The sequence below is a fragment of the Miscanthus floridulus genome, chromosome 9 (assembly GCF_019320115.1).
Source record: "Miscanthus floridulus cultivar M001 chromosome 9, ASM1932011v1, whole genome shotgun sequence".
Lineage (NCBI taxonomy): Eukaryota > Viridiplantae > Streptophyta > Magnoliopsida > Poales > Poaceae > Miscanthus > Miscanthus floridulus.
Genome location: NC_089588.1, coordinates 78,273,648 through 78,298,447, shown reverse-complemented (window position 1 = coordinate 78,298,447; position 24,800 = coordinate 78,273,648). Strand labels below are relative to the sequence as shown.

The 24,800-nt window shown below is 43.9% G+C and overlaps 2 pseudogenes; both read left to right on the top strand.

Annotated features, from left to right (window-relative positions):
- The first annotated feature begins 7,391 nt into the window (after positions 1–7,391).
- On the top strand, positions 7,392–10,133 carry LOC136482212 (protein Rf1, mitochondrial-like; annotated as a pseudogene).
- Positions 10,134–10,814: 681 nt separating this feature from the next.
- LOC136480122 (protein Rf1, mitochondrial-like) lies at positions 10,815–24,009 on the top strand (annotated as a pseudogene).
- Positions 24,010–24,800: the final 791 nt, after the last annotated feature.

The window sequence follows — 24,800 nt, the reverse complement described above, 5'->3', positions numbered from 1 at the left end:
TTTTTTCTTTGGCCATACTATTAAGGGGGGTCTAGACTAGTAGCTTGACCTAGGAGAGTCTAGTGGGTTAGGTGTGGTGCACACTTGTCAAATCTAGCACTAGGTAGCTCAGAAGTAGCCCTAAGATCAATTGGAGCAGACTTCATTCACATATGATTTCGAGTTGGAAGTGAATGCAGGGTCAAATGACTGACCGGACGCTGGTCTGGTTGTGACCGAACGCTGATGGGTGAGTCCGGTCAGTTCATTTGATCAACTAGAATCGTCTGGTTATGACTGGACGCTGAGTGAAAAGTGACCGGACGTAGGGTGCCTGCGTCTGGTCAACTCTAGAGAGGTTCTAGAGAGGGATTTTCCTAATCAGACGCATCCGATCAGTGCTAACTGGACACTGGTCAGGATCCAGTAACTGACCGGACGCTGAATAATGAAGTGACCGAACTCTGGGTGCTAGTGTTCGATCAACATCAGTAAGGTTCTAGAGAGCGTTTTTCTTTACCGGACGTATGTCGGAGTTCGGTCAGAACTTAACAACTCTTTCTGACACAGTGGTGGGGATAATTGACTGGAGCATCCGGTCACCTTGACCGGAGCGTCTGATCACCCCGCAGAGTGATGACTCAGCCTCCAAATGTAATGTTTTGAATGAGGGGGTATAAATACTTACTCTACTCATCCAAGGGAGGTCTCTTGCCCATTTGTTTAGGTGAGAAACACCCTTGAGAGTGCAAAGGAGAACAAGAGCCTAGTGTGGTGATTGAGATTTGAGAATCCATGATTAAGGCCTCATTAGTGTAAGAAGAGTAGCAAGTGTGCATCCACCCTTCTCATTAGGCTTGTCATGGTCAAGTGAGAGTTTGTGCTTGTTACTCTTGGTGATCGCCATCACCTAGATGGCTTGGTGGTGATTGGAAGTTTGGTGATCATCCGGCGGAGCTTGTGGATGACCCAACTCAAGTTGTGAGCGGTTGTGGGCGATTCACCACGATGGAGTGTCGAAGAATCAGCCCGTAGAGAGCACTTGATCATTGCGCGGATCAAGGGGGAGCTACACCCTTGCGTGGGTGCTCCAACGAGGACTAGTGGGGGTGGCGACTCTCTGATACCTCGGCAAAACATTGCCGCGTTCCTTTCCCTCTCTTTACTTTAAGCATTTACATTTGAGCAATTTATTTCTTGTGTTTACATTCCTAAAATTGCCATGCTAGAGTAGGATTGGAACTTAGGGCGCTAGACTTTTGTGTGGTAGAACAATAGAATCACATTCTAGGCACAAGGGGTGAAGTTGGCTACGTATAGGACTTAATTATTGCAAAGAATTTAGAATTAGCCCAATTCACCTCCCTCTTGGGCATCTTGATCCTTTCAGTACCGAACCATCAAATACTGAAGTAAACTTTACCTCTCGGTTGGATTTGTGCAATGAAAGCTGCCCCAAGAAAAATTTACTAGATTAAATAAATAGAATGGCGTAATGCTACAATCCATCTTACATAGCCACTTTATAAGCCCCCCTAACTCTCCCCTGTCCAACTTGCCTCGCCACCAAGCTCCTGTGGGTCCCACTTCCTAGCACATACTCCCTCCATCCCTAAATAATTGTCGTCATTGGTGTGCGTGCCACAAGTTTAACTCAATTTATAGAAAATACGTGCAACATTTGTATCTCCAAATAAATTTATTAAAAACTAGATTCAAAGATCTTTCCAATGATACTAATTATGTACCATAACTATTAATATTTTTTAATATATATTTAGTCAAAGTTGTTTCTCGAGAAGCAAAAACGACATATATTTAGGGACGGAGTACCCAACTATCGCAACCTTTCTGTCCACCACCGCAGTGGCCTCCACTATATATGTGAATTTTTTAAAACCTTTTTGTAAACTAATTTTAAATCTAACACCGATTAATTGTTTTTTCAAAACTAACACTTTTGGTCGCGCCTATTGCCATGGCACGACGAAAAGCCTATGCCGCGCCATGCATGGTGGCGCGGCAAGAGGGGTGACGTGGCGACAACCGGGGCGCCGACTTGGACATAGACAGAAGACCCTCCTCAATTGCAATGAACAGTGCATCATAGCTGAACGACACCTGCAGCTCCGACCCCAACGCCTTCGCCTTCCTCGACCCCTCGCCGGTGGGTTTCCACAACGCCTTCTACCATATGCTCTACTCCGACATGAGGTCGCGCAGCACTGTCGACTACTATGCATCCAACCAGGGTGCCTTCTTCAGCGATTTTGTGGTGGCAATGACCAAGCTTGGGAGGATCGGGGTCAACACGTCGGCCACCGGTGGCAAGATACGCCGGGACTACCGGGTCCCGAACTAGTTGCTAGTTAATCTCGCCGGCAGTGCTGCCGCGACGCATTGAAATGAATATGAAGCAAATAAATGGAGTCCATACGCAAGTTGACAAGTTTCGGATATAAGTTCGACATTTGTTCGACATAACCAACTAAGTTTCGGATGACATAAGTTTCGGACATAACATTTGTTTGACATAACTTTCGGACGACAATATTTGTTCGACATAAGTTCAACATAACCAACTAAGTCCCAGGAGTGTAAGGATCCCTCTGACGTCTCTGTCTCTTAGGATTTGTAGGCAACACATTGAGAGTGTAGCCAACGTCGGTGTGGTCATGTTGCCGGTGCATACGGCTCGTACCCTACAAGTATATGATATGCACAATTACTTATAATGTTTATGATCGTTAGTTCATGGAGCCTACGTATTTAAAAAAACTACCTTTGTTACTACCTTTGAGGCTCCTTGGGTACCAAGCGGGGCACCACCTAGCTGAGACATGTCGATCTCGTCCTATGGCCAATCGTCCCACTGGTGGTGCTATCTGCGGAAGCCTGGGGGTCGTCGTCGTCGTCATCGTCGTCCTCGTCGTCCTTGGTTGTAGGGTCCTTCCTAGAGCTATGATGTGGTGGTGTATGCACTGTAGAAGTGGCACCTGTCACCGGCTGAGAAGAGCCAGCTGGTGTCCTTAAAGAGCCCGAAGACGTGCCACCCGACCGTGCCGGGACTATCGGTTCCACCTAAGGAGTGTCCATGCAGCTCAGCTTCTGTGCTAGCTTCCTACAGCTCCGCTTCACCTTCTGCATAAATAGACGTTAAAGTTAGTACATTTCCCAAATGCATATACACTAAAGAAAATTTTTGGAACATAAAAGTTTATGTTTACCTCCACAAAAGCCTCGGGAATGCCTGGCCCCAGCCCTCTAGACTCGTGAAGCCAAAACGCTGCTTCGTTGGATAGCCTTAACAATTGTGTTGCCTGGGTATAGAAACATGGTTAGACAATTTTAGTACACGTACTTAATACCAAATAGATAACAAATTATACCATTCGAGTATCTTACCACGTATCTTTGAAGCGGGGCTCTCTGTAGTTGTGTGTCGTCCTTAGTGGCAATATCATGCACATCTTCGATCACATCTTCCTCGTCATCCTCGTCAATCGCCACCTTAGTGTACGGGGGCTTGATATGTGTCCTCGTAGACCCGTGAAGCCATCGTAGGTACTCATCGAAGGTGTGCTGGTCGTGTGGGGGACCCACATCGACCGGCTGCCGGTCCCTATTCTACCACAACTGGATGTACGCGTTGTGTGTCACGCGCCAATCTTTGGCTTGTACCTCTTCCTGTGGTCATATCTACAACAAAATGATTGTTAGTTGTACCATACACACCTCTGAATTGTAGCTTTATTATTAATCGATAATGCACCCGTGCAATTCTTGGTTGGTGGAGTAAAGCGATGGTGGGTAGCCTGTCATTCTTCCAAACTGCATGCAAACCCTGATGGGCAAGTGAATCTTGACCACATGGAAGAAAATAAGAGGGACGTTGCAGTGATACTCATCTGACTTATCCCTAGTGATAGGACTCAGATAGTACTTGAGCTCCGGAGCATCCTAAGGACACCAATGCACCTGAACATTCTATAATTGAGTTAGGTTATGATATAGTGTACATCGAACAAGACACATGTATGATAGTAAAGAGAGCGTAACCTGGTGCTGTGTCAGGACATCGAGACCGTCCGTGTACTCCCTGTACTTACGCCTCGCATTCCCTCTAACTAACTCTGCTTGCGTCCAGATATACAGAGCTGTAGGGAGTGTATCCTGCCCATTCCAATGCTGCATTGAACACGATAATGAATTAGCCATTAATAATTTAATCATATGTAACTGCCTCGAAGAATATAGTGAACCGAAGTACTTACCGGTAAATCAGTAACAAGGGGCCTTCCAACGGGTCATCGTTCCCAACACCAAACCTGGAGTAGGTAGGAGCAACCCCCAAGGTTCGCATACCATGAGGTGCGACGGCAGGCAATGCATAGCTATCGATACATCCATGCCAAGACTGCGCTGCCCCAGCTGTACGCCTCTAAGTTATCCCACGGCTGGCGTAGTATGCTAAGGAAGATCTAGTTGATGGTGTTGTCCGAGGCGTCTGGGAAGAGAAAAGCACCAAGGAAGTGCCAGAGCCACACTCTAGCGAACCTGTCGATCTGAGCCTCATCAGCCTATGGGTCCAAATAATCAAAGCACTCTGTGATCCACGATGACAAAACACCAGAACTTTTCCTGAAATTCACTAAAGAAAATGAGACCCGATGGCTGCAGGAAAGCAATGCAAGTATTAAATAGGCTTGAATTGCTCACTTATTTTTCTTTGAAACATCGTCGTCCGGTGGAAGAAAGCCAGTGAACTGAGCCACCAGCTCCCTCCAGTGATCGTTGTCAACTTACCTGTCACTGGAAGTCTCCCCAACCGAAGGCCAAAGATAGCCTTCACGTCCTGCATGGTCAAGGTCATCTCGCTGCAAGGTAGGTGGAACGTGTGGGTCTCAGGCCTCCACCTGTTATAAGAATAGAACGACTGTTAGTTGTCTCAAATTTGTTATAAGAATGTTTACGTACAATGAAGGCACTCGCACCTGTCTACAGCTGCAGTAAGTAGTGCTGTGTCAAGGGGCGGAAGACTGTAGTTGACAATACGGACAAGCTCGAGGAAGCCATCATGTCGTATGTACGGCGCGTAACGCTCGTCCCATTGGTGTGCCCCGGTATGCGTGCGGGGCCTCAAAGGAGGCAAGGGCACCTCTGCGTCGGTGTCACTCAAGATATATGCTCGGTGCGGCTCGTCGTACTCCACCCCAAGAAGGGGGTACAACGGGTGCTGCGTGGGAGGAGCCATCCTGTTACAAATTGATAAACAAAGGGTTAGAGTATTCAAATTAACAATATTCAAATTAATATTATGTAACATTGCAAAATTTAAACTACTTGTTATGCAATAGGAACATAATATGAAAGCACATGTATATATTCAAAGTAACATTAACAGACATATTAAACAACTTCACTAGGAAAATAAGCAACTTCTATGTATGGACCTGCTGTCCACCAGTGTTTCTTATTAAATTATTACAATAGCTTGTCTGCATCTGCTAGAGCAGCTCATTATAATTTTAACCTAGGGATGAGTAGCCCAGTATAAGATGAATTGATTGAGAACTATCATGTATGTCATACTTAGTCCTATACTCTATACTAATATGTCTAAAAATACAAGCTGTCTACTTTTTTCGCACAATGCTATGATGGACTCATAGCAGTACGATATCGACGATGTTGTGCATGATTTTAGAGGTTCTAGTGCTTTCAATATATGCTTGAGTTAAATGATCATTTGGATTAATATTTCCATGTAAGAAAACAAGCATATAACAATTTAAATCATAAAAACTCAACCAACCAAATTTGTCGCTATATATATGTATGTCTAGTGCACAAAAAACACATAAATAGATTTATATTGCACAGTGACTTTTAATTAGACATTTGTTTTCGCTATAATTAATAATACATTGTAAGAAAATTAACAATTAAAGTATATAAATAATAATACATGTAAGATAAATTAACGGACTAAAGTATATTTTAAAAGAATCTCTCAATCTAATGGCTAACGAATAATATAAAGGGGTAGTGAAGGTATGAGGGTTTTGATTATGAAGAAATAGGCACCAAATTTCACCTCAGCAAGGGTTGAACTACAGTGAGGGCGTCTGACCGGCGTGCGTGGCACGGTAGGCACGGCGGTCGGCGTGCAGGCGCGGCGATGGCAGGCGCTGCGGGACGGCGTGCAGGCGCGGCGGCGACGGCGCTGTGGGCAGGAGGGCAGGCAGGAGGGAGGGCGGGCGGCTCGTGGGCAGGCGGGAGGGAGGGTGGCTCGCGGGCGTTATTTATCTGGTCCTGTCGCGCCGTGGGCTATGGCGCGTCACTGCCGCGCCAAGATCGGTGGCGCGACAGACTCTGGCACGTCACCGGTCAACGCCCCGGTCGTCGCCAAGTCACCCCTCTCGCCGCGCCACCATGCGCCATGGCAATAGGCGCGGCCAAAAGTGTTAGTTTTGAATTTTTTTTAAACAATGTTGGATTTAAAATTAGTTTAAAAAAGTGTTAAAGATAAAAAAAATCATATATGTCTCAGGGCAAACCCACGACGATGGCCGGCAATCACCGGAGACTGCTAGCCGGCATCACTAAACATGAAGGCGCCTGTGGGTATTGAGATCTGCTAGCGAGTGCATTGGCGCCTTGCAGTGACGAGAAACTTTGACATTTGACACCGAATATGCACGCCTCATATATTTACATACACCTTTGGATATTTAACTCTATGCTTGCGAATTGTTTTAATTCAAGGGATTTTTGTTCATTTCTCTCTCTCTTTTTATTTTCTTTAATCTCTTCTCCTTTTTCAGGCCATCTAAACTGTCAAAAAATGCCCTGGAGAGGGATCTCAAAGGGGATCATAGCGTCAGCTAGTGGAGGACAACACCGTTGCAACTTCTAGTTGTGTTACGGAGCTTGCTGAAACCCTAGCGTGTCGAGCGGGGTCTTGTGGCTTTGGAGGGGTTCTCCTCCTGCGGTGGAGGGGCGGCGGAAGGAGGCAGTGGTGTTGCCACTTTTGTGTGATGTGGCGCCAGGGCCTTAGCCATCGGGAGCAGGCGGTCTAAGAATCGAGAGCCGAACGAATGACTTGAATCGATATGTATTACTAGGCCAACATTTTTGTCAGTTCAGGTGGCTTGAAAAAGGAGTAGAGATTAAAAAATTAGAAAATGAGAAAAATTCTTTGAATCAAAACAATTCAAAACCATACTTGAATTGCGTGTTAAGAGATGTATAGCATGCCATGTCAAATATTGTTAAGCTGAATGTCAAATGAGAGAGTAGTCATTAGTTCTGACCGAAGAGAACTCTGAACCTGGTGCTCGTCTCCTACGTCCTACCTCGCGGAACCAGTCGCGTCCTTCAAATCCTTATCCCACCCCACGGACACGGCAATGCCGTCTCGTGCCCGCATCTCCTCCGCCGTCTCCACCACCGCCGCTTCCTCCTCGCCGTCGACGCGCGCTCCCCACCTCGCCCTCGCCGTCGCCACGGCGCGGGTCCTGTCAGGGACGTTCCGCCCAGAGGAGGCACACCACCTGTTTGACGAATTGCTGCATCAAGCCACCCCCGTCCCCGAGCGCGCGCTGAACGGGTTCCTCTCCGCGCTCGCGCGTGCGCCGTCCTCCGCCGCCTGCAGAGATGGTCCTGCCCTTGCCGTCGCTCTCTTCAACCGCGCGTCTCGAGCTTGACTGGCCCGCAGGTGCTGTCCCCTACAGTCTGCACCTATGGCATCCTCATGGACTGCTGCACCCGCGCGCACCACCCGGAGCTAACGCTGGCCTTCTTCGGCCAGGTTCTCAAGACAGGCTTGGGCGTCAATACCATCATGATCACCAACCTTCTCAAGGGCCTTTGTGAAGCAAAGCGGACATACGAGGCTCTGGACATCCTTCTCCACAGAATGCCTGAGTTGGGCTGTGTGCCTGATGTTTTCTCGTACTGCATACTTCTGAAGAGCCTCTGCAACAACGGAAAGAGTGGTCAGGCATATGAATTGCTACGAATGATGGCTGAGAGGAAAGCTGTCTGCTTGCCCTGACGTGGTTGCGTATAGTACGGTCATCGATGGCTTCTTTAAGGAGGGCGATGTTGCTAAAGCATGTGATCTATTCAATGAAATGGTACAGCGGGGAATTTCACCTAATTTAGTGACTTATAACTCCGTTGTTCATGCACTGTGTAAGGCAAGAGCAGTGGACAAGGCAGAGGCTATCCTTCGACAAATGGTTGATAAAGGTGTTCTGCCAAATAACAGGACGTATAACAACTTGATCTATGGATATTCCTCTATGGGTCAATGGAAGGAGGCAGTGAGGGTATTTAAAGAAATGACAAGTCGAGGCATCCTACCAGATGTTGTTACTTTGAACTCGTTAATGGCTTCCCTTTGCAAGCATGGAAAAATCAAGGATGCTAGAGATGTTTTTGACTCAATGGCAATGAAGGGCCAAAAACCTGATATTTTCTCCTACCAAATTATGCTCAACGGGTACGCTACTAAAGGATGCCTAGTTGATATGGCAGATCTCTTCAATTTGATGCTTGGAGACAGTATTGCACCTGACATCCATATTTTCAGTGTGCTGATCAAGGCATACGCTAACTGTGGAATGCTAGATAGGGCTACGATTATCTTCAATGAAATGAGGGAGCAAGGAGTGAAACCTGATGTGGTAAGTTACTATTGCCTGATTCAAGGTTTTTGTATTCATGGTGGTTTGCTGAAAGCCAAGGAATTGGCATTGGAAATGATGACTAAAGGTATGCATCCTGACATTGTTTTCTTCAGTTCGATAATAAACAACCTTTGCAAAGTGGGAAGGGTAATGGACGCACAAGATATTTTTGACTTTACTGTAAGTATTGGTCTGCATCCTACTGTTATGGTGTATAGTACGCTGATGGATGGGTACTGTCTAGTTGGCAAGATGGAGAAAGGATTAGAAGTATTTGATGCTATGGATGTCAGCTGGCATTCAACCAAATGTTGTGGTGTACGGTACACTCGTTAATGGCTATTGTAAAGTTGGGAGGATCGATGAAGGGCTGAGACTTTTCAGAGAAATTTTGCATAAGGGAATAAAGCCTTCAACTAGTTTATACAACATCATACTTCATGGGTTATTTCAGGCTGGGAGAACAGTTCCTACAAAGGTGAAATTTCATGAAATGACTGAAAGTGGAATCGCAATGGATACATATACTTACAGCATAGTTCTTGGTGGACTTTTTAAAAACAGCTGCTCTGATGAAGCAATCTTGCTTTTCAAAGAACTACATGCAATGAATGTAAAGGTTGATATCACAACTCTCAATATCATGATAGCTGGACTGTTTCAAATCAGGAGAGTTGAAGAAGCCAAGGATCTGTTTGCTTCAATCTCAGGAAATGGACTGATACCTTGTGTTGTAACTTACACTGTAATGATGACAAATCTTATAAAAGAAGGATTGGTGGAAGAGGCAGACGATATGTTTTCATCCATGGAGAATGCTGGCTGTGAGGCGAATTCTCGATTGCTGAATCATGTGGTTAGAGAATTACTAGAGAAAAATGAAATAGTCAGGGCTGGAACTTACCTGTCCAAAATTGATGAGAGGAATTTCTCACTTGAACATTCAACCACAACGTTGATGATTGATCTCTTCTCAAGCAAAGGGACTTGTTGGGAACACATAAGATTTCTCCCTGCAAAGTATCATTTTCTTGCAGGCGCCAGCCCGTGTTGATTGTTAGTAAATCTTACAAGGAAGCATGGTTCTCCAAAAAGAACCATCTTGACTTGCTGTTTACACCTGGGAAATTAGCTGCAAGTTAAAAGTCAAGTAGATGTGAGATTTTCTGCACTTATGAAGAATGACTTCTGAATTCTGACAGAGAATGTAGCACTTGTGATCACAGGAGGCATGATATAATGAATATTTTTGGAATCAGTCCACCTGCCGCTGGTAGGCTAAATGTGATCTTATCTAAAACAGTTAGTTCACTTAATGTGCATGTTTTCTTGGAAGATTTCTTCTCATTTGACCTGCTTGATATTCAGATGCTCATTTACTTTTTGATTCAACAATTCTGTACCGAATGTTCAGGTAAATGGCCTGATGAAGGAGCGTTTGATGTTTTTGGAAGCATATTCGCTCGGCGGATGGTGCAGCAGTGTTGATGTTGTACTCTCCAAACTGTGCGCTTTCCGTACACAACTGATGTGTGATTCTCTCTTGTAGCATGTTTAATCATGGCTGTTAACACAACTGACGTTGCAGTTATGAAGAATGAGATTGTGACTGCTGAATTCTGATGGAGAGTGTAGCATGCGTTGGTGATCTCTCTTGGTGACCTGGCAGAGCCGCCGAGCTCCTCATGTGGCACTTGGGTTCTCTGCTCCATCATGGCACAGAAGCAGATCTCGGACAGGAGCTGGACGGAGGAGCTTGGGGACTTGGGGTCTCTGCTCATGACGCAAAACAGGGCACCTGAGGACCAAGCGTTACGGTGTAAGAAGTCTCCTCCGTCCAGCTCCAGTCCGCATCTCCTCCGCCGTCTTCACCACCGCCGCTTCCTCCTCGCCGTCGCCGCGCGCTCCCCACTGGGGTCGCCCGTGACGTGGCAAGACCTCGGCGTCGTGTCAGTCGACGCCGACCCTCATACCTTGGCGTCATGTTCTAAGACGTCTAAAAATGGTCTATTTTCAGCAAACGTTTTGGCATAGGTCTTTTTGTAAAAATATTTTCAAAAGGGACCAAAATGCAAAAATTTCACCCTCGCGGAACCAGTCGCGTCCTTCAAATCCTTATCCCACCCCACGGACACGGCAATGCCATCTCGTGCCCGCATCTCCTCCGCCGTCTTCACCACCGCCGCTTCCTCCTCGCCGTCGCCGCGCGCTCCCCACCTCGCCCTCGCCGTCGCCACGGAGCGAGTCCTGTAAGGGACGTTTCGCCCAGAGGAGGCACACCACCTGTTTGACGAATTGCTGCGTCAAGTCACCCCCGTTCCCGAGCGCGCGCTGAACGGGTTCCTCTCCGCGCTCGCGCGTGCGCCGTCCTCCGCCGCCTGCAGAGATGGTCCTGCCCTTGCCGTCGCTCTCTTCAACCGCGCGTCTCGAGCTGACGGCCCGCAGGTGCTGTCCCCTATAGTCTGCACCTATGGCATCCTCATGGACTGCTGCACCCGCGCGCACCACCCGGAGCAAACGCTGGCCTTCTTCGGCCAGGTTCTCAAGACAGGCTTGGGCGTCAATACCATCATGATCACCAACCTTCTCAAGGGCCTTTGTGAAGCAAAGCTAACATACGAGGCTCTGGACATCCTTCTCCACAGAATGCCTGAGTTGGGCTATGAGCCTAATGTTTTCTCGTACTGCATCCTTCTGAAGAGCTTCTGCAACGACGGAAAGAGTGGCCAGGCATATGAATTGCTACGAATGATGACTGAAAGGAAAGCTGTCTGCTCGCCCGACGTGGTTGCGTATACTACGGTCATCGATGGCTTCTTTAAGGAGGGTGATGTTGCTAAAGCATGTTATCTGTTCAATGAAATGATGCAGCGGGGGATTTCACCAAATTTAGTGATTTATAGCTCCATTGTTCATGCACTATGTAACGCAAGAGTAATGGACACAAGGCAGAGTCTGTCCTTCGACAAATGGTTGATAAAGGTGTTCTTCCAAATAACAGGACGTATAACAACTTGATCTATGAATATTCCTCTATGGGTCAATGGAAGGAGGCAGTTAGGGTATTTAAAAAGATGACAAGTCAGGGCATCTTACCAAATCTTGTTACTTTGAAGTTTGAACATGTTAATGGCTTCCCTATGCAAGCATGGAAAATACAAGGATGCTAGAGATGTTTTTGACTCAATGGCAATGAAGGGCCAAAGACCTAATGTTGTCTCCTACCATATTATGCTTAATGGGTACGCTACTCAAGGATGCCTAGTTGATCTGATAGATCTCATCAATTTGATGCTAGGAGACAGTATTACAGCTAACAGCCATATTTTCAATGTGCTGATCAAGGCATATGCTAAATGTGGAATGCTAGATAGGGCTATGATTATCTTCAATGAAATGAGGGAGCAAGTAGTGGAACCTAATGTCGTAACTTATTTGACAGTGATAGCTGTGTTTTGCAGAATTGGTAAGATGGATAATGCTGTGGAAAAAATTAATCAGATGAGTGACCAAGGCAGACCCGGCTCTAGGGGGAGGGCAGCTAGTGCCACCGCCGGGGGCAGTGGCGAATCTAGGATTTTGTCTCAGGGTATGCCGTAAAAAAAAATTCATATATAATTCGGTAAATCCATTTCAGCAATTCGGTAATAATTATAAAATTGACAACATGATTCGGTATATATGCACTAAATAACACAATAAGGCTTAAATTCATGGATCAAGTTCAAACCATCCACTAAGTATAGTATAAATAGTTCAAAAGCCATATCAATAATTGAAATAAGGCATAAAAGAGAACCAGAGACTTACAATGTTATTTTTGTGACTATTTTATTCGACGCTTTCGAAGGGACATAAATGTATTGATTATATCATCTTCATCAACTTCAAAGAAAATATCCCGCTCAATGAAAGTGACTAGACAGTCATCTAGAAGACTATCTCCCATCTTATTTCTTAACTTTGTTTTTACAAAAAACCATTGCAGAAAATACCCTTTCAACACTTGCCGTTGCCATAGGTAGAAGCAATACCAATTTGAGGAGCTCATAAACCATATCGTACACTTTGTGCCTCTTTGTTTCAACAAGCTTAACTGAGAGATCAACAATATTGTCTAGACCTTTGAAGCTATCATCATGTCTCATGTCATCAATATAATTATCTAGCTGCAACTCAAGTTTGAGCAAATTATTATTTGAGAACTCCTTTGGGTAGAACTCAGCTAGTCTACGTAGCTTCTGTGCATCAAAAGAAGCAAATGACTTGGAAGGACTGAAGGCCGACATACAAGACAACAACTCCATATTAATCTCATCAAACCGATTATCAAGTTCTTGACTTATTTGATCAATGACACCAATATATACTTCTCTTCTAAAGTGGTCATCATTGGTTTGCTTTTGGGCACGAGCTTTCCTTGCTGATTTTCCATAAGGAACATAATCACCATCCATAGCAGGAACTTCAACACCTTGTTTATCGCAAAATGAAGTGACCTTCTCAAGAAAATTATCCCAACCATCAGACCTCAATTTTTGCATTCTTTTCTTTGCCACATTAACAAGTGATATTGCATTAAGAATATCTTGGTCCCTTCTTTGCAAACACTCAAATAACTCATTTGTATATCCAAGAATAATATACATTAAGTGTGCAAAGAAAACAAACTCAAAGTTCTCAAACGCTCCGGTCACAAAATGTATTTTGGTCCAATCATCCTTATATGCAGGATCATCCCCAAGATCAACCAGTACATCATGGATTGCTTCATACATAGTAATGATGCTGCATACAATTTTGTAATGAGATCCCCATCGAGTATCTCCAGGCCTAGGCAAACCCATCTCTTGATGTAATCCAGTTCCAGATTCAATTTCACCACAGTCAAGTGCTTTCTTGACATTCTCAAGCCTAGCATTTCTAAGCATGTCATGACGCTTATAGGAAACTCTAACAATATTCAATAAGATAGATATTTGATCAAAAAAGTCTTGCAATCAGTATTTCCCTTGGCAACAGCAACAAGAACCAATTGGAGTTGATGAGCAAAACAATGAATATAATAAGCAGAAGATGATTCTTGCATGATCAATGTTTTCAACCCTTTAATATCTCCTTTCATGTTGCTAGCCCCATCATATCCTTGACCACGGATTTGAGTCATAGTCAAGCCATGACTAACAAGTAAAGCTTTAATTGCATCCTTAAGTGATAAAGAGGTAGTATCATCTACATGAACAACTCCAATAAAATGCTCACATGGCCTTCCCAATTTATCAACATAACGCAAGCAAAGAGCTAGTTGTTCTTTATGTGATATATCACTAGACTCATCAGCTAAAATTGCATAGGGCTCATCACCAAGTTCTTCAATTATTTTCTTTCTAGTTTCTAGGGCACAACAGTGAATAATTTGCTTTTGTATGTCTGGGCTAGTTAAGGTACAGTTACCTGGAGCATTGTCCAAAACATACTTCTTCACTTCTTCACTATTTCCGGCAAGAAATTTCAAAAGTTCAATGAAGTTCCCTCTGTTGCTAGATTCTTCACTTTCATCATGTCCACGAAACGCCAACCCTTGATGCAAAAGAAACTTGATACACCTCAGTGAATAAGTCAACCTTTTCTTATAAAGATGAAGATCCTCATCACTCCACTTCTCAATATTATAATCAATTGCAACCTTGGGATTTGTAAAGCCAATGTATCTCTCTTGAGCTGCAACATGTGCCTTAGAACCCATATGTTTGCGAAGTGCTTTCTCTCCTATATTCCAATTCTTCCAGCCATCAACAGTAAATGTGTCTGACCTAGTACCCTTCTTGAACAAATAGCATATGAAGCAAAACACAGCATCCTTCTTAATACTATACTCAAGCCAATCATTATTATACATCCAACAATAGTTGAATCCCCGATCCCTGTCTGAAATCCTTCTTTTTGGAAAATCATGTGCAAAAGGTTTGAATGGACCTTTAATAATATATGCTCTTCGAATTGCATCTTGATCATTAACAGGATATTTTAGAATAGGATGTCTTTCACCTGGATCATGTAGAAGGCGATTGGTGTCATAAACTCGTGGCAGTGAAGACGGTTGTGGAGGTGGCATAGGATTTACAATTTCCTCAACTACTCTCTCATGAATCTGCTCTTCCACCATAGGTTCAATCGGATCAGGATTAGAAGTAGCAGTAGCTGCCGCAGCCTTCTTCTTTACTTCATGCTTCTGAAAAAGAGATGCAATGTCTCCGTTTCTCTTCATAACTGCATAAATATTACAAAGAACACAATGCCAAATAATTAAATAAATTACGCTTGCACGATTGAACTCTCAGATGCGATTATGGATCACTCACATGATATGAGTACTGGACAAAAGATCAATCAAGATCGACTCTGATGTTGAGAAAAATCCTCCACCTCACCGCGTGATAGATGATTCTATAATTTTAGCGCTAAGCAATTAGCAATTAAAGTACACATGATTTTTTTAAAAGCCGACGAACAAAGATTGAATCTCACCAAAACAATTGTGATCACAAATTCGCCAAGACGCCGCCTCGTCACGGTGTAGACTATTAGATCGAGTAGGAGAGTGAAGGAGAAGAAACTACTGTGGACGACATCATCCGCTGCCTCCTGCTCCAGCCTCCAGGACACGCGGTGCAGCCGCCCGGCGAGGAACAACCAAACAAGCAGGCGCAGCTGGGCCTAGGTGAGGGTGAGATCCGCACTTCCGCAGCCTGTGCGCCGCCGCCGAGGACGTGTTCATGCGGATGCGGCAGACCAACCTGTGGACCTGGACGCGACGTGCACTAATGTGAACGCCTTGTTAGCTTCTTTGCTGCGTGGGCCGCGTGGGTGCCTCAAGTGGGCTTTTCGTGGTGCGTGGCGTACTGGCGTGATGCATACCAGGTAATTTTTTTTCTTTTACATAAATACAAATACAAATACATATACAATATATAATAGTATATTCGTTCGTGCCGCAGGGTATGCTAGTGCATACCTGGCATACCCTGTGCCTCCGCCGCTGGTCGGGGGCCCATGGAGCTAGGGGGCCCAAGAGTATATAGGTAATTAGTAGATATGTTTTCCTATTTAGCATAAGCCTTTGAAGACCTAACAAACATCAGCCCATGCTGTACCAGATGTACCTCTTCCTATTCTACTTAACACGCAGGCCGCGAAGCGAGGAGCCAGCGACGTTTCGTTTTCTGTCAGCGCTGGTGCTTCCTATTCTCGTCCATCGACGTGGACGCTCTATTCTCGTGAGGAGACGCTGACTTGCCCGACGCTGGCCACCCTCGCCGAATCGCCGGCACACCACCACGCGCTATTTTCCAATTTTTAACTTAGATCGCTGGAAGCTAGCGCTAGGGCCTCTTTTTCTAACCTTAGCAAAACCTATAAACTATCTAAATGTGCAACTACAGTTTTGCTAGTGTGTTGCTATCACTACCGCAAAAGGAGTAATACAATTAATGTAAATGCGGAAGCTAAAGAGCAAGGTAGAGATATGCAAACTCTCGTCGATGACTCTGGTATTTTTACCGAGGTATCGAGAAGCGCGCAAGCTTCCCCCTAGTCCTTGTTGGAGCCCCTCGCAAGGAATCCCTCGCAAGGGCTAAGCACCCGATCGAGTAACTCCGTGGATAGCCTCAGGCCTTCCCCACGCGCAAGTGGGTCTCCGATGTGCCTTCCGGCAAGCCTCTCCTGGATGCTCCCCACCATCTTCACTATCAAGCTTCCGGCCGAAACACCGCGGGCCTTGTTCCCTCCGGTACCTGGTGGCGGCCACACCATAAACGCGGTTGGTGTGATCTCGCAAGACTATAAGCCCCTCCGATGTACAACAATGGTGCGTGCAAGCACCGAGTGGTAAGAGGTATGCAAACCTCACTAAACACTAGGCCTAAACCTAGAGAAAGCGCATAAGCGGTGGTCTAATCAACCTAAGTACTTCGTAAAGCACCTATGCTAATCACCTAATAAAAAACTAAGCACTATGCAAGTGGAGATCACTAAAATAGTGTATCAATACCCTTGGTATGTTTCCTCAGCTCCACACATGCCAAATGGCCGGTTGGGGGTTGTATTTATAAGCCCCACTGAGAAAGTAGCCGTTGGGGATGAAATCCCGCTTTTTTTCTACTGACCAGACGCTGGAGTCGTCCTGATCGAACGCGTCCGGTTGTCCCGACCGTTGGCAAACAACTGATCGGACGCTGCTAGCGTCCGGTCACTTGCCACTGGATGCGTCCAGTCGCAAGTTCGCCGCTCTGGAACCTCTCTGTACTCGATCAGACGCTACTGTTCCGCGTCCAGTCAGTTTGCCACCAGCGTCCGGTTGTTGCTGCTATTGCCGAGCCTCTGATCGGAGCGTCCGGTCGCTTTTCGTCAGCGTCCGGTCCAGCGTCCGGTTGCTGCTGTGAGCTCGTTTCTTCGTGATCTTGCGTGCGGCTTGGTTCCTATCTTCATGCTTGGACTTTGCTTGATATCTTGGGTCTTCTCTTGTGCTCCTAAGGTCTTGCTTGAGGTGTTGATCATCGGATCATCACGTCGCCTTTGTCCAAGTCACGTCTTGCATTCTATTGAACTACAAAACAATCACTTGCAAATTTATTAGTCCAATTTGGTTGTGTTGGTCATCAAGCACTAAAATCCAAAGTAAATGGACCTAGGGTCCATTTTTCTTACAATCTCCCCCTTTTTGGTGATTGATGACAACACGACCAAAGCAAGCAAATAATAAAATTTTGAAATTTAAAAACTACCTACTTGCTAGGATGCAATGCAAGGGGCAAGATTATATGATGCTAAAAGATACTACTTGTAAGACTATATAAAAACTTATCTTGCCCTTACAAATGTCCCCATGTGGTATTATGGATTTAAGCCTTGCCTCCTACAAATTCTCCCCATTACATAGGCTAATCCATAATCCACTATCCTCCCTTTCTCGGACCATTACTACAAATTAATGCTTCCTTTTGGTCCTCTAAATTCTCCCCCTTTGGAATCAAACACCAAAAAGGAAGACATTAGTAGCACAAGGAAGAGTCAAACCTTGTGATCTTTTGTGGGTAGAGTGAAATAGATCACAAAATTTGACTCTCACATTATATAGACTAAGCTCCCCCTAAATTTATGCATACATATGGTAGAAGACAAAGCATATGCATAATTGGCAAATTTTTGCTCAAGGGAATTCAATCTATATAATGCATGGAGAAAGCATATAAATATCAAAATAAAATCAACATGATGATATCGGTTTAGAAATACCATATGTGGAAACCAATTTGATTTCTACCACTTGCAATAGGTGCTGGATATTTGAAGTATGATGCTTAACTCCGGGGACTCCATTTTCCTTGCAATGAGACTACTACACATATGATAAGCTTGAAAAAGGTGTTAGTCTCAAGGCATCCAACTTGTAGAGTAACCTCCCCCTAAATTTGTGCACACAAGTATGGAATACTTGTAGAAAACATGCACATTGATTTCAGAATAAAAAATACTACTTGAAAGATGACATCACATGAATGTGAGGGTCATTTTCGAAGGCGATATTCGGGAGAAATTATCTACAATTTAGACTTTGGCACATATTAGATGAACAATTGAAGGATAAGCTATGTGTCGTGCTCCTAATTTTAAACCATGTAGGTTTGCTCCAAGGGTTAAGAATGAAACCGAGCAAGCCTACCATATGATATACCTAGTGTATGCATGACAAAAGATATAAGAATTCAAATGCAAACCTAGGCATGAAGAGTAACTAGATGCTAAAAGATACAAATTGTAGGAAAATTTAAGTCTAATATCAATTGAAGTAAATTGAATCTAGTTACCTAACATGGGAAGGAGAATTTGGGTCCATAGTATTCACTAACCCACTTGGTAATAACTTTGTCCATAACGATGCACCCCATGAAATGCATCCATACTTTGCCAAGTCTCCAAATTCCCCGACGTCCATTGGACTTCTCACTTCCCTTTCGAGATCCAAACCTTCTTGGTGCTCTTCATGTTGATAATGATTTCCTTTGGCACCCAAAAGCATTTGACCCCATTGTTGGCTTGCTTGTTCACCTTGATGGCCACCACCTTGTCATTTTTCTTCTTCTTTAATAAGTATGGTGTGGAGGCCTTCATGTCCACCTTGTTGGTGTAGGTGTTGGAGAGCTTGCTTGTTTGCTTTTTCTCTTTCTTCTTTGCTCCTCCCCCATTCTTCACCTTGCACTCATAGGACTTGTGGCCTTCCTTGTGGCATACATAGCAAACCACGGTTTGTCCTTCATCAAGCTTCTTCACTCCCTTGACGGTGTTATCTTGATGAAGTTGGGCTTGCTTCGTCTTGCCTTTTACTTGAGTCAAGTCCTTGGTGAGGCGAGCTACTTCTTGCTTGAGTTGCTCATTCTCCTTTGCAACCTCTTGTGTGCATGTATCTACAACAACTTTCTCAACACAAACTTGGTTGCACGAGGGTGAGTCTAAACATAAATCATTGCAAGAAGTGGAGGCATCCTTTTTAGACATGTTAAAGATAGAACTTTTCTTTTAGATGCCTTGGTGGGGGTTGTGCTAACGGCTTCAAGCTTAGCAACTTTGTTAGTTAGCTCATCACAAAGTTTGCACATGGTTTCCATTTTAGCAAGCAAACTTTTATAAGCATCTTGTGAGCTAGCTAACTTTTCTTTTAATTTTTCATTTTTCTTTACAAGTTTCTCATCATTGATTGTGCGTGTATTTGTTGTTGCACTAGCCTTAAGTTGCTCAATTTTAGTAGATAGTTCAACATTGAGATTAGCAAAGTTCTCATATTGTTCAAGCAAAGTTTTGTATGCTTCTTGTGAACTATCTATCTTTACTTTTAATTTTTTGAGCTTCTTTTGTTGACTAGTGTAAACTTTAGCATAATTAAGATTTTGTTGCACAATTTCATCATAAGAAGGCATTTTATCATCACTATCACTCTCACTAGAGGATGAGCTTTCATTACCTCGTGCCATAAGGCACATACGAGAAGAGCTTTGATGATGAGTGCTTGCGCCCTCGCCTCTTGTGATGGTGTTCTTCTTCACTTGAAGAATCATCCCATGACTTTATTGATGTGAGGGCTTGGTTCTTGCATGCCTTCTTCTTTGTCTTAGGTGTGGGCTTGTTTGGACAAACTTCCATAAAGTGCCCCAACTCGCTGCATCTATAGCATCTTCTCTTTCTTTGCTCATTTCTTTGATTGGTAAAAATAATATCTTGGATTTGGATGGGCACACCCTTGACATTGAGCCTTTGGATCATCTTCTCCACCTTGTTGATAAGTTTGATTGATTCTTCATCAAGGTTGGAGGTGGAGGAGGAAGATTGATCATCATCACTTGATTCTTCTTCATCATCATCATCATCATCTTCTTCTTCATCTACACTTGAGGAGCTTGAGCTTGAGCTTGTTTCAGCTTGCTTGCCCTTCATCTTCTTTTTCTCGCTACATGCGAGAGCTTTGCCTTTGCTTGATGAAGAGGCTTCTTCTTGACCCATCTTACGTGACATTTCAAATGCCACTATATTGCCAATGACTATGTCTGGGGTCATGGTGCTCAAAACCTCCATGTTGTGAAGGATGGTGATGATGCTTGCATATTTCTTTTGTGGTAGCACAGAGATGATCTTCCTCACAATGTCTGCATCATCTAGCTTTGTTAGTCCTATTGAATGGAGCTCATTGATAATTAGATTCAAACGAGAATACATATCACGAACAAGCTCATCATCATTCATTGGAAAGGAATCATAATTTTGTTTAGCTAGACAATATTTTTTCTCACGGACATTTGATGTGCCGTCATGGAGCTCTTGAAGTTTTAACCAAATTTCATGTGCCGTATTTAAAGTGAACACTTGGTTAAACACATCCATACTAAATGATTCAAACAAGCATTTTTTAGCTCTAGCATTGAAATGAATTTCTTTTTCTTCACTCTTCGTTGGTTTATCGGGATTCTTAATGGGTTTTATCCCGTCACGAGTGACTCTCCAAACTCCCAAATCAACCGCCTCAAGGTAGCAAGCCATTCTAGCTTTATAATAAAGGAAGTTAGTGCCATCAAAGTGCGGAGGCCTAGAGATATCCATCCCAACCACTCTAAATGGCGTCGGCTCAACGACGGTTAAGCCAAAGGTCCAAATTGAGCCAACCGGCTCTGATACCAATTGAAGGGGACAGTGACGCCTAAGAGGGGGGGGGTGAATTAGGCAACTTAAAAAATCTACTTCTAAACTATGGCCTCTTTTTCTAACCTATGCAAAAGATAAACTATCTAAATGTGCAACTATGATTTTGCTAGTGTGTTGCTATCTCTACCGCAAAAGGAGTAATACAATTAATGTAAATGCAGAAGCTAAAGAGCAAGGTAGAGATATGCAAACTCCCATCGACGACTCCGGTATTTTTACTGAGGTATCGAGAAGCGCGCAAGCTTCCCCCTAGTCCTCGTTGGAGCCCCTCGCAAGGGCCAAGCTCCCGGTCGGGTAACTCCATGGATAGCCTCGGGCCTTCCCCACATGCAAGTGGGTCTACGATGTGCCTTCTGGCAAGCCTCTCCCGGATGCTCCCCGTTGTCTTCACTATCAAGCTTCTGGCCGAAACGCCGCAGGCCTTGTTCCGTCCGGTACACGGTGGCGGCCACACCACAAACGCGGTTAGTGTGATCTCGCAAGACTACAAGCCCCTCCGATGTAGAACAATGGTGCGCGCAAGCACCGAGTGGTAAGAGGTATGCAAACCTCACTAAACACTAGGCCAAAACCTAGAGCAAGCGCATAAGCAGTGGTCTAATCAACCTAAGCACTTCGCAAAGCACCTATGCTAATCACCTAATAAAATACTAAGCACTATGCAAGTGGAGATCACTAAAATGGTGTATCAACACCCTTGGTATGTTTCCTCAGCTCCACACATACCAAATGGCCGGTTGGGGGTTGTATTTATAAGCTCCACTGAGAAAGTAGCCATTGGGGACGAAATCCCGCTTTTTTGCTACTGACCGGACGCTGGAGTCGTCCTGATCGGACGCGTCCGGTCGTCCCGACCATAGGAGCCACGAACAACTGATCGGACGCTGCTAGCGTCCGGTCACTTGCCACCGGACGCGTTCGGTCGCAAGTTCGCCGCTCTAGGACCTCTCTATACTCGATCGGACGCTGCTGCCCTGCGTTCGGTCGGCTTGCCGCCAGCGTCCGGTTCTTGCTGTTGTTGCCGAGCCTCTGATCGAAGTGTCCAGTCGCTTTTCGTCAACGTCCGATCGCTGCTGTAAGCTCGTTTCTTTGTGATCTTGCGTGCGTCTGTTCCTATCTTCATGCTTGGACTTTGCTTGATATCTTGGGTCTTCTCTTGTGCTCCTAAGGTCTTGCTTGAGGTGTTGATCATCGGATCATCACGCCGCCTTTGTCCAAGTCACGTCTTGCATCCTATTGAACTACAAAACAATCACTTGCAAATTTATTAGTCCAATTTGGTTGTGTTGGTCATCAAGCACCAAAATTCAAAGTAAATGGGCCTATGGTCCATTTTCCTTACATGTTAGATGTTGCCTAAGAAGCATTTGTCGGGTGCTTAGAAAAGTAAAATTGTTTAAGGTCAACTATGTTACAAGAAAGATTGAATGGCTTGACTATGTGTAGCATTGAGAAGAATGTTTTGGACGACATTGACTCGATATTGTTTCTGAAGATTTTGCATTAAGAAATGCCTGAAGACGGGTTTTTACAAGGCACTGAAGCATTCTATTTTTATTTGAGGTAATCATAATAGTTATTGTTCTTTTAATTTTTTTGTTGTACTATAGTTATCTTTTATGAACTAAATATATGTTGCAAATTAACTTTAATTATTCATACTATATATTAATCTTTACATTAAAAAACTGGTTCAACGTGCCCTTATCATCTTGTTTGCCTAAGGGCCCTTAAAATCGTAGAGCCGGCCCTGGACCAAGGAGTAATACCCAGTATAGCTACTTACAGGTCCCTGGTTCAAGGTTTTTGCATTCATGGTGGTTTGACAAAAGCTAAGGAGTTGGTTTTGGAAATGATGAATAAAGGTATGCGTCCTGACATTGTTTCCTTCACTGAGTGTTCGGCTGGCTGGCCGGCTGGGGCTGGCTAGCCAGCGCACTCATGAAATACTGTTCACCTACACAGTGTTTTCAGACAGAACAATATTTTCCCCTCACAACAATCAGCCGGAACAGTATTTTGACTTATTTTTCAGTCCTGCCGAACAGGCCCTCAGTTCGATAATAAACAACCTTTACAAAGTGGGAAGGGTAATGGACGCACAAGATATTTTTGATTTAACTGTAAGTATTGGTCTGCGTCCTACTGTTATGGTGTATAGTACGCTGATGGATGGGTACTGTCTAGTTGGCAAGATGGAGAAAGCATTAAGAGTATTTGATGCTATGGTGTCAGCTGGCATTGAACCAAATGTTGTAGTGTACGGTACACTTGTTAATGGCTGTTGTAAAGTTGCCAAGATGGAGAAAGCATTAAGATTATTTGATGCTATGGTGTCAGCTGGCATTGAACCAAATGTTGTAGTGTACGGTACACTTGTTAATGGCTATTGTAAAGTTGGAAGGATCGATGAAGGATTGAGACTTTTCAAAGAAATTTTGCACAAGGGAATGAAGCCTTCAACTATTTTATACAACATCATACTTGATGGGTTATTTTAGGCTGGGAGAACAGTTTCTGCATTGGAAATGTTCCATGAAATGACTGAAAGCAGAATCTCAGTGCACACAAATACATGCAACATAGTTCTTGCTGGACTTTTTAAAAACAGTTGTTCTAATGAAGCAATCTTGCTTTTCAAAGAACTACGTGCAATCCATGTAAAGATTGATATCAAAACTCTTACTATCATGATAGCTGGAATGTTTCAAACTAGGAGAGTTGAAGAAGCCAAGGATCTGTTTGCTTCAATCTCAGGAAATGGACTGGTGCCTTCTGTTGCGACATACAGTGTAATGATGACAAATCTTATAAAAGAAGGATTGGTGGAAGAGGCAGACGATATGTTTTCATCCATGGCGAATGCTGGCTGTGATCCTGACTCTCGATTGCTGAATCATGTGGTTAGGGAATTACTAGAGAAACGTGAAATAGTCAGGGCTGAATTGATGAGAGAAATTTCTCACTTGAACATTCAACCACAATGTTGCTGATCTATCTCTTCTCAAGCAAAGGGACTTGTCGGGAACACATAAGATTTCTCCCTGCTGAGTATCATTTTCTTGGAGAGGCCAGCCTGTATTGATTGTTAGTAAATCTTACAAGGATGTATGGATCTCCAAGAAAACCGTCTTGGCTTGCTGTTTACACCTGGGAAATTAGCTGCAAGTTAAAAGTCAAGTAGATGTGAGGTTTTCTCTTGCAGTATCAGCATATTTTATCATGGCTGTTAATAGAACTGATGTTGCACTTATGAAGAATGATTGAATGAGATAATGATTTCTGAGTTATGATGCAGAATGTAGCACTTGTGACCACAACGAGGCATGATGTAATGAATATTTTTTAAGTCTGTCCTTGCTCCCTGCCATAGGTAGGCTAAATATGATTTATCTAAAACAGTTAGTTCACTTCATGTGGATGCTTTCTTGGAAGATTTTCTTCTCGGTGATCTGCTTGATATGCAAATGTTCATTTACGCATTTGATTCAACAATTCTACCGTATATGTTCAGGTAAAGGACCTGATGAAGGAGCGTTTGATGTTTTTGGAAGTATATTCGTTCGGCAGATGCATGGTGCAGTGTTGATGTTTTACTCTCCAACTGTACTTCCCGTATGATTTTCCTTTTGTTAATGAAAACTCACTATGTTAAGGTTTCGTTTCGATATGTTACAACTTTTGAAAGTGGAAAATATGCTCAATATTTTGGGAACTCCATGTTAACTATACCATATGATAATTTTTATTCGTGTCTCCATTGTCACCTTATAAATAAATGAAAAATGGAAAACTTTTTGAATTTTGCGGGCGTTGCCACCCGATTTAGCTATTATGAGTAAACAACAACTCTAAAAGATTAGCGAAAAGGATTTG